Genomic DNA, 9,356 nt, shown 5'->3' with positions numbered 1-9,356 from the left:
TGGATTGCATGTAATTTTATACAGTAATACCGATAGCAAGAGGTGTGTAATCCAGTGATACGTTTGTTTGGAATCCAATTTAATTTTTCAAGTTACCGTGCATACACCGTATATGGCAAGTAACATGACTCGGTTACCTGAAATGAACTGGCAAGTGCTAGACATTGCCAATGAGTTCTCCTTGTTCAAGCAGAGGATGAAACTGTGCCTGCAAGACTTAGAAATCGCATCAGAGTCTAAGCAGGCAACAAAGATAAAACTCGCCTTAGGAGTAGAAGGATTTCGTCGTTTGAATGTGTCAGGTCTGAGTGAAGAGGATCAGAACAAGCCAGAGGACATATGGACATTTTTTGAGGGCCAGCTGAGGACGAAGGCAAATTTCAGAGTTCACTCTGAAATTGGAGTTGACAGAGATTGGAGTTGATGCAGTATCGCCAGAAGCCGGAAGAATTGCTCGATTAATTTGTGACCCGGTGTCGAGAAAAGAGTCTGCAGTGTAACTTCAATGATCCCGAGCTCAATGAAAGAATCATTGAGTTGATATTCGCGTCAACACCCTATGAAAGTCTACAGCGAGAGCTTCTACAGAGGCCTGCGGGACACACCATTCCAGAGGTGCTAACATTAGGCAGGCAGTATGAGGCCATTGCGGCAGGCAGACAGTGCATTGCAGATTTAGAGCACAGGTCTCGCAATATAGATGCAGTCAAGACAAAAGGGACAACGAAGCAAAAGCCGCAAGATAAGGAGAGACAAAACCCTTGTGGCCAATGTGCTTTGTTTCATAAGCCCAGGCAATGCCTGGTGTATCACGACACATGCAGGAAGTGCGGCAAGAAAGGGCATTGGGCAAAATGTTGTAGGTCTAAGATGGATATTATATGCCCATCTAAATTGTCAAGTGTCAACTACAAACTAGTTGACGAGGTACAGCAACAGTCCCATGGAGGTGTTGCATCGATGAAGGATCAAATTTGTTTTTCAATACCATCGCCATTTTGAGTATGGACAGGATGCCTCCAATAGACGATGAGGCATTTGTGGTGTTGAACATCATATGCCCATTGATGTAGGGGCAACATCGACTGAAGGTGAAGATAGACACCGGAGCTGGAGTAATACCCTTCCCCTTCGGGTCATATGAGACATGTATCTACATGACAAATATAAGCAGCACCTACGACCATGCAAAGTCCGACTGACGGCATATAACGGGACAGAAATCATGTGTGTTGGAACTATTTCCATTTCATGCCGATACCAGGGATTGAAGCGGTGTCCTCAAGAATTCTTCGTGGTAGACGTGGCAGGACCCGCTGTCATAGGCCTCCCAGGTGTTAAGCAACTTCAGGTCGTCACGATACCTGCCATGGGAACAGAAGAGCACCCATCAGATGCTCGGACAGAGCAAACGAGGGAAACACTCATACCACACGAGATACCAGTCACACCTTGGACCAAAATAGCAATGGATATGTTTGAACTTGACAATATACAATATCTTGTCATGGTAGATTACCATCCCAAGTTTCCGGTGGTGCATAAGCTGACAAGCACCACGAGTGCCATGGTTGCTAATATGGTGACTGCAACATTTGGCCTCCGAGGAGCACCGACGGAAATCATCTCCGACAATGGTCCACAATTTGTTGGAGAACCTTTCAAGTCTATGTGCAGGCAATGGGGAATCACCCATACGACGTCCTCACCTCAGTCGAATGGACTGGTTGAGAGAATGGTACGAACGGTGAAATCTGTCAAGAAGTCTTTGACAACGGAACAGAGTGTAGCAGCAGCTTTACTCAACTTGCGTACTACGCCGATTGATTCCAAGTTACCGTCACCAGCAGAGATGATGTTTGGGCGACAGATTCGGACACCACTACCCACTAACCTTGACACGAACAAGGCATACGAAGGGCAGAGAAACTTTGAGCGACTTGAAGAGCGCAAGCAAAGTATGAAGGCGCATTTTGACAATTCGGTCAAGAGACAAGACTTGAAACTATTACACATTGGACAGGTCCGGATTCTGGATCAAGCGACTCATGTCTGGATACCAGCAGAAGTGAGATCGATATGTGACGAAACCCAGTCAAGATCTTACATCATTGAGATGGAAATAAATTAAGGCGGAATCGAGTGCAGTTGAGAGATATTCCTCCACTGGAGAAACCAGGCTTTGGTCCCCACTACGTCACTTGAGACAGCAATAGGACTGAGACCAAATATGAAGAGGAGGAACGACCGGCACATAATGCAGATGGAGATTATGTGACACGTTCAGGACGTGTTAATAAGAAACCTGCACGTTACCGTTGGTAATCGTTACTATTTATGGTGTTTATAAAAAACATTTGTGTTTAGAGTTTGTTGTTATATATATTTTATTTTATAAGACAAGGGGGATGTTGTGGTATTGCAAGGACTACTGGTTCCAGGTGGCCGTGGAATAAACAATAGTATCACAAGGACTATTTTGTTTGCCCGTGTAGTAACATGTATATAAGAGAATGAGGTGATTTGGTGGTCACTCTGGTTCCAGTGTCAGGGGTTATGGGAAGAAGGCAGGATAATGGGGTTAGGAGGGAGAGATAGATCATCCATGATTGAATGGCGGAGTAGACACGATAGGCCGAATGGCCTAATTCTGGTCCTATTACCTATGGCCTGCTTCTCCGCTGCATAACTTAAAGATTAAAGTCCTAACTTGCTCAACCTCTCCCTCTAGCTGAAACCCTTGAGTCCTGGCAACATCCTCACAAATCTTCTCTGCACCCTTTCCAGCTTAACAACATCATTCCTACAGCAGGGTGACCAAAACGAAACAACAATACTCTAAATGTGGCCTCACCAATGACTTTCACAATTCTCCAATCTTCCCCTCTCTATGGCCATAATATTGTGCACAGGACTCCAGGCCTCAATAGACAATAGGTGCAGGAGTAGGCCATTCTGCCCCTCGTGCCAGCACCACCATTCGATGTAATCATGGCTGATCATTCTCAATCAGTACCCCGTTCCTGCCTTCTCCCCATACCCCTTGACTCCGCTATCCTCAAGAGCTCTATCCAGCTCTCTCTTGAATGCATTCAGAGAATTGGCCTCCACTGCCTTCTGAGGCAGAGAATCTCAGAGTCATAACAAAGGTATAACAGATACTGGACCACGAAGTACAACAGATAGCATGCAGAACAAGGTTTTCACGGTATCTCTATACATGTGACAATCAACAAATCAAACCTAAACTAAACCAAACCAAAACCCATTTGCCTGCATTTGATCCATATCGCTCTATAACTTTGCAATCCATATATCTGTGCAAATGACTTTCGAAAACGGTAATTTTATTCACTTCTATTAGGTTCCTCTGGCAGCTCATTCCAGATACAGACTACTCTGAGTGAAAATGTTGCCCATGGGGTTCTTCTTAACTCTCTCCCTATAGTTTTTTTAAATCTATAAAGAATTTACCCTCTCCTCCTAATGCTCCTTAAATTTTGATTTTGTGGATTGGTAGACACTTATTGCTAGGCATAACCTATCAGTCAACCCAACGAGCTCCTGGCAAGATGGAAGGGAGTTTGAAAAACAAACACTGGCTCTGACTGCAGAAGTATTCATAGAAAGAAAACATAAATAGGTGCAGGAGAAGGCCATTTGGCCCTTCGAGCCAGCACCGCCATTCATTGTGATCATTGCTGATCATCCACAATCCGTATCCCGTGCCCTCCTTCTCCCCATATCCCTTGATTCTGCTAGCCCCTGGAGCTCTATCTAACTCTCTTTTAAATTCATCCAGTGAATTGGCCTCTACTGCCTTCTGTGGCAGAGAATTTCACAAATTCACAACTCTCTGGTCGGAAAAGTTTTTTCTCATCTCAGTTTTAAATGGCCTCCCCTTTATTCTTAGACCGTGGCCCCTGGTTCTGGAATCCCCCAACATTGGGAAAATTTTTCCTGCATCTAGCTTATCCAGTTCTTTTATAATTTTATATGTTTCTATAAGATCCCCTCCCATCCTTCTAAATTCCAGTGGATCCTAGCCCAGTCTTTCCAATCTTTTCTCATATGACAGTCCCACCATCCCGGGGATTAACCTTGTGAACCTACGCTGCATTGCCTCAAATTAGTAGACCAAAGCTGCACACAATTCTCCAGATGTGGTCTCACCAGGGCTCTGTACAAGTGCAGGAGGACCTCTTTACTCCTATACTCAAATCCTCTCGTTAAGAAGGCCAACATGCCATAAGTTTTCTTCACTGCCTGCTGTACTTTCAGTGACTGGTGTACAAGGGCACCCAGGTCTCGTTGCACTTCCCTTTTTCCTAATCAGACACCATTGAGATAATAATCTGCCTCCTCGTTTTTGCCGGCAGTGGATAACCTCACATTTATCTACATCATACTGCTTCTTCCATGCATCTGCGCACTCACTCAACCTGTCCAAGTCACCCTGCAACCTCGTAGCATCCTCTTCACAGTTCACACTGCCACTGTCACATCCACAAATTTGCTAGTTCCACTTTTAATTCCAATATCTAAATCATTAATATATATTGTAAATAGTTGCTGCCCCAGCACTGAGCCTTGCGGCACTCCACTCGCCACTGCCTGCCATTCTGACAGGGACCCATTTATTCCTACTCTTTGTTTCCTGTCTGCCAACCAATTCTCTATCCATGTCAATATCCTACCCCCAATACCATGTGCTCTAATTTTGCCCACTAATTTCCTGTGTGGGACTTTATTAAAGGCTTTCTGAAAGTCCAGATACACTACAATAGACAATAGGTGCAGTAGGCCATTCGGCCCTTCGACCAATTCAATGTGATCATGGCTGATCATTCTCAATCAGTACCCCATTCCTGCCTTCTCCCCATACCCCCTGACTCCGCTATCCTTAAGAGCTCTATCTAGCTCTCTCTTGAATGCATTCAGAGAATTGGCCTCCACTCCATCCACTGGCTTTCCTTCATACATTTTACTTGTTACATCCTCAAAAAATTCCAGAAGATTAGTCAAGCAGGATTTCCCCTTCATAAATCCATGCTGACTTGGACCAATCCTTTTAATGCGCTGTTATTACTTCTTTAATAATTGACTCCAGCATCTTCCCCACCACCGATGTCAGGCTAACTGGCCTATAATTCCTTGTTTTCTCTCTTGCTCCTTTCTTGAAAAGTGGGATAACATTAGTATAACATTAGTTACACTCCAATCCACAGAAACTGATCCTGAATCTATAGAACATTGGAAAATGATCACCAAATGCGTCCATGATTTCTAGAGCCACCTCCTTAAGTACTCTGGTATGCAGACTATGAGGCCCTGGGGATTTAGCAGCCTTAAGTCCCATCAGTCTACCCAGTACTATTTCTTGCTTAATGCAAATTTCTTTCAGTTCCTCTGTCTCCCTGGATCCTCTAGTACATCTGGGAGATTGTTTGTGTCTTCCTTAGTGAAGACAGAACCAAAGTACCTGGCCAACTCGTCTGCCATTTCCTTGTTCCCCATAATAATTTCACCTGTTTCTGCCTTCAAGGGACCCACATTTGTCTTTACTAATCTTTTTTTATGAACATACCTAAAGAAGCTTTTACTTTCCTTTATATTCTTGGCCAGCTTACCCTTGTACTTCATCTTTTCACCCCGTATTGCCCTTTTTGTTACCTTCTGTTGTCCTTTGAAAGTTCCCCAATCCTCTGGCATCCCGCTACTCTTTGCTATGTTATACACCTTTTCTTTTAGTTTTATTCCAACCCTAACTTCCCTTGTCAGCCATGGTTGCCTCTTACTCGCCTTAGAATCTTTCTTCCTCTTTGGAATGAAATTATCCTGCATTTTCTGGATTTTGCCCAGAAATTCCTGCCATTGCTGTTCCACCGTCATTTCGACTAGGATCCTTTTCCAGTCGACCTTGGCCAGCTCCTCTCTCATGCCTTCATAGTCCCCTTTGTTCAACTGCAACACTGACACTTCTGATTTAAGCATCTCTTTCTCAAATTGCAGATTAAAATTTATCATATTATGGTCACTACCTCCTAGTGGTTCCTTTACCTTGAGTTCCCTTATTAAATCTGGTTTATTAGACAACACGAAATCCAGAATTGCCTTTTCTCTGGTAGACTCCAGTACAGGCTGCTCTAAGAATTCATCTCGGAGGCACTCTACAAACTCCCTTTCTTGGGGTCCGGAACAAACCTGATTTTCACAGTCTACCTGCATATTGAAATTCCTTTCAGTTCACTTTTGAAAATCAGCTTTAAAAAAAAAATCGGGCATTATGCCTTCTAATGTCAAGACTAATGGAGACATAAGGAACTGCTCATGTTAGTATATAACAAAAAAATGTTTAAACACTAAAGTAACTCAGCAGGTTAGGCAACATCTGTGGAGGGACATGGATCAGGATTTCTCCATCTGGCCCCTTCAGAGTGCCGAAGATAGACACAAAATGCTGGAGCAACTCAGTGGGACAGGTAGCATCTTTGGAGAGGAGGAATGGGGACGTTCCGGGTCAAGACCCTTCTTCAGACTGAGAGACAGGGGAGATGGAGACAAGAGATATGTGAACGGGTAAGGAGTGAAATGACAGATCAATGCAGACGATGATCAAGGAAATGTAGAATGGATCATTGTTGGCTGAGGGGAAGGTGGCAACGAAGCATACAATCAGCAAAATTAATCAGGAAAGTGAAACTAGTCAAAGAATTATGGTGGGGGAGGGATGGAGAGTTAAACACTTTAACTCCCCCACCCATACTGACCCATCTTCTGTCTGCTTTGATCTGTCGTCTTCACACCTTACCCTTATCTACAGTCTCCCTCTCCCTGACTCTCAGTCTGAAAGGACTCGACCCGAAACATCACCCATTCCTTCTCTCCAGAGATGCTGCCTGTCCCGCATTTGTGTCTATCGTCGGGTGGAGAAGTCCTGATCCATTGGTCTACCCTTTTCACACCCTTTTAGAGCGCCCTTGGGCAAAATGGGCGAGGGAAGGAGCTGTTAGGTACCTTAGATAAGGCACAAACTATTGTAGTAACTCAGCGGGACAGGCAGCATCTGTGGAGAGAAGGAATGGGCGATGTTTTGGGTCGAGACCCTTCTTCGGACCCGACCCAAAACGTCACCCATTCCTTCTCTTCAGAGCTACATAGACAATCGGTGCAGGAGTAGGCCATTCGGCCCTTCGAGCCAGCACCGCCATTCAATGTGATTATGGCTATCATCCACAATCAGTGCCCCATCCCTGCCTTCTCCCCATATCCCTTGATTCTGCTAGCCCTAAGAGCTCCATCTAAGTCTCTTTGAATGCATTCAGTGAATTGGCCTCCACTGCCTTCTGAGGAAGAGAATTCCACAAATTCACAACTCTGTGTGAAAAAGTTTTTCCTTATCTCAGTCCTAAATGGCCTACCCCTTATTCTTAAACTGTGGCTCCGAGTTCTGGACTCCCCCAACATCGGGAACATGTTTCCTGCATATAGCATGTCCAATCCCATAATAAATTTATATGTTTCTATATGATGATACAAAGCTGGGTGGCAGTGTGAACTGCAAAGAGGATGTTCGGAGGTTGCATGGTGACTTGGACAGGTTGAGAGTGGGCAGATGCATAGCAGATGCATTATAATGTAGATAAATGTGAGGTTGTCCACTTTGGCAGCAAAAACAAGCAGGCAGATTATTATCACAATGATGTCAGATTAGGTAAAGGAGAAGTGTAATGAGACCAGGGTGTCCTTCCTTGTACACCAGTCACTGAAAGTAAGCGTGCAGGTACAGCAGGCCGTGAAGCAACCTAATAGCATGTTGGCCTTCATAACAAGAGGATTTGAGTATAGGAGTAATGAAGTCCTTCCACATTTGTATCGGGGCCTGGTGAGACCACATCTGGAGTATAGGGGAAAAAACTGCAGATGCTGGTTTAAATCGAAGGGAGACAAAATGCTGGAGTAACTCAGCGGGTCAGGCAGCATCTTGGGAGAGAAGAAGGGTCTCGACCAGGGGAGTCCAGAACCAGGGGCCACAGTCTAAGAATAAAGGGGAGGCCATTTAAAACTGAGGTGAGAAAAAACTTTTCCACCCAGAGTTGTGAATTTGTGGAATTCTCTGCCACAGAAGACAGTGGAGGCCAATTCACTGGATGAATTTAAAAGTTAGATAGAGCTCTTGGAATCAAGGGATATGGGGAGAAGGCAGGCACAGGTTACTGATTGTAGATGATCAGCCATGTCATGATCACAATGAATGGCGGTGTTGGCTCGAAGGGCCAAATGGCCTCCTCCTGCACCTATATTCTACGTGTAAGATCCCCTCTCATCCTTCTGAATTCCAGTGAATGCTGCCGAGTCACTCCAGCGGGTTTTTTTTGTGTCTTCGGTGTTAAAACCGGCATCTGCAGTTCCTTCCTCACACGTTAGTTGTTGCCCTGATCCGACCTTGGGCATCGCTCGCCCACCGGCACGAGCGCCGCCCGCGCGCGTTGAGATCCGAGAGCGAGCGAGCGAGCGATCGATCGAGCGCGCGCCTCCTCCTCCTCTCCTCTCGCTCACGCGCGGCGACTTGAATGGAAAGTCCGTTGGGAGCGGGTGGGGGGCTCGAGTCAGCGAGCGAGCGGTGAATCGAATGGAAAGTCCGTTGGGGAGCGGGCGGGAGAGAGAAAGAGAGAGAGAACTCGCGCCGGAGGCTCGAGCCAGCGAACGAACGCGAATCGCCCTCAAAGATATTATCTTTGATCGCTCTCTGTTAGTTCGCCGGGGCGGGGCGGGGCAGGTCGGCGGGCGGAGCTTGTCGAGCATCGGCGGCCAAGGAGGGGAGAGGAGAGGAGAGGACATCAGTGTCGTGGGGTGTAGACTTGACTGACAACGTAAATACGCATTCGGTGACCGTGTGGGAAAAGGAGGAGGAGGGAGGGAAAAAAAAGAGTTTAAGTGGAAAGGAAGACAAAAAAAACACCATACACACACATATATATATATACACACATATAGACAGCGACATCTTGTCCTGTGGTGGCGCTTGTGATTGCCGAGAGACGGTAGCAGGCAGCAGCTGCGAGCTTCCCATCATTATTGTCAGCAGCAGCAGCAGCAGCACCGCTGCCACCACCCTTCCTCCCTCCCTCCCTCCTTCCCTCCCTCCTCTCTCTCTCCATCACCAATCACCATAGACACCAACAGCCACACTGTGTGTGTGAGAGAGAGAGTGAGACTTGAGAGCAGCGATTCAAACCTCGGGCAACAATCAGTGAGGGGAACACACAACTGCTGTACTCACCCCTACCACACATACCCGCCCCCCTAAAAAAAAGAAGAAATCGGCAGGTGCGTAGCGGGATTCATTTGCAAAT

The 9,356-nt window shown here is 45.9% G+C and overlaps 1 protein-coding gene across 4 annotated transcripts in view; it reads left to right on the top strand.

Moving 5' to 3' along the window:
• The first annotated feature begins 8,764 nt into the window (after nt 1–8,764).
• ctnna2 (catenin (cadherin-associated protein), alpha 2) overlaps nt 8,765–9,356 on the top strand; it is a 1,150,825-nt gene continuing 1,150,233 nt past the window's right edge. For 3 of the 4 annotated variants that reach the window (XM_078407821.1, XM_078407459.1, XM_078407551.1), the window contains exon 1: nt 9,026–9,330. The gene's annotated coding sequence lies outside the window, so the exon portion shown is untranslated. Of the gene's footprint in view, nt 8,874–9,025; nt 9,331–9,356 lie in introns of those variants that run through there. The other variant, XM_078407736.1, reaches the window with a different exon arrangement.

This window comes from Rhinoraja longicauda, chromosome 1 (genome assembly GCF_053455715.1).
Source record: "Rhinoraja longicauda isolate Sanriku21f chromosome 1, sRhiLon1.1, whole genome shotgun sequence".
Taxonomy (NCBI): Eukaryota; Metazoa; Chordata; class Chondrichthyes; order Rajiformes; family Arhynchobatidae; genus Rhinoraja; species Rhinoraja longicauda.
Note: the sequence above shows the minus strand (reverse complement) of the source record. Positions and strands in the feature narration are given on the sequence as shown.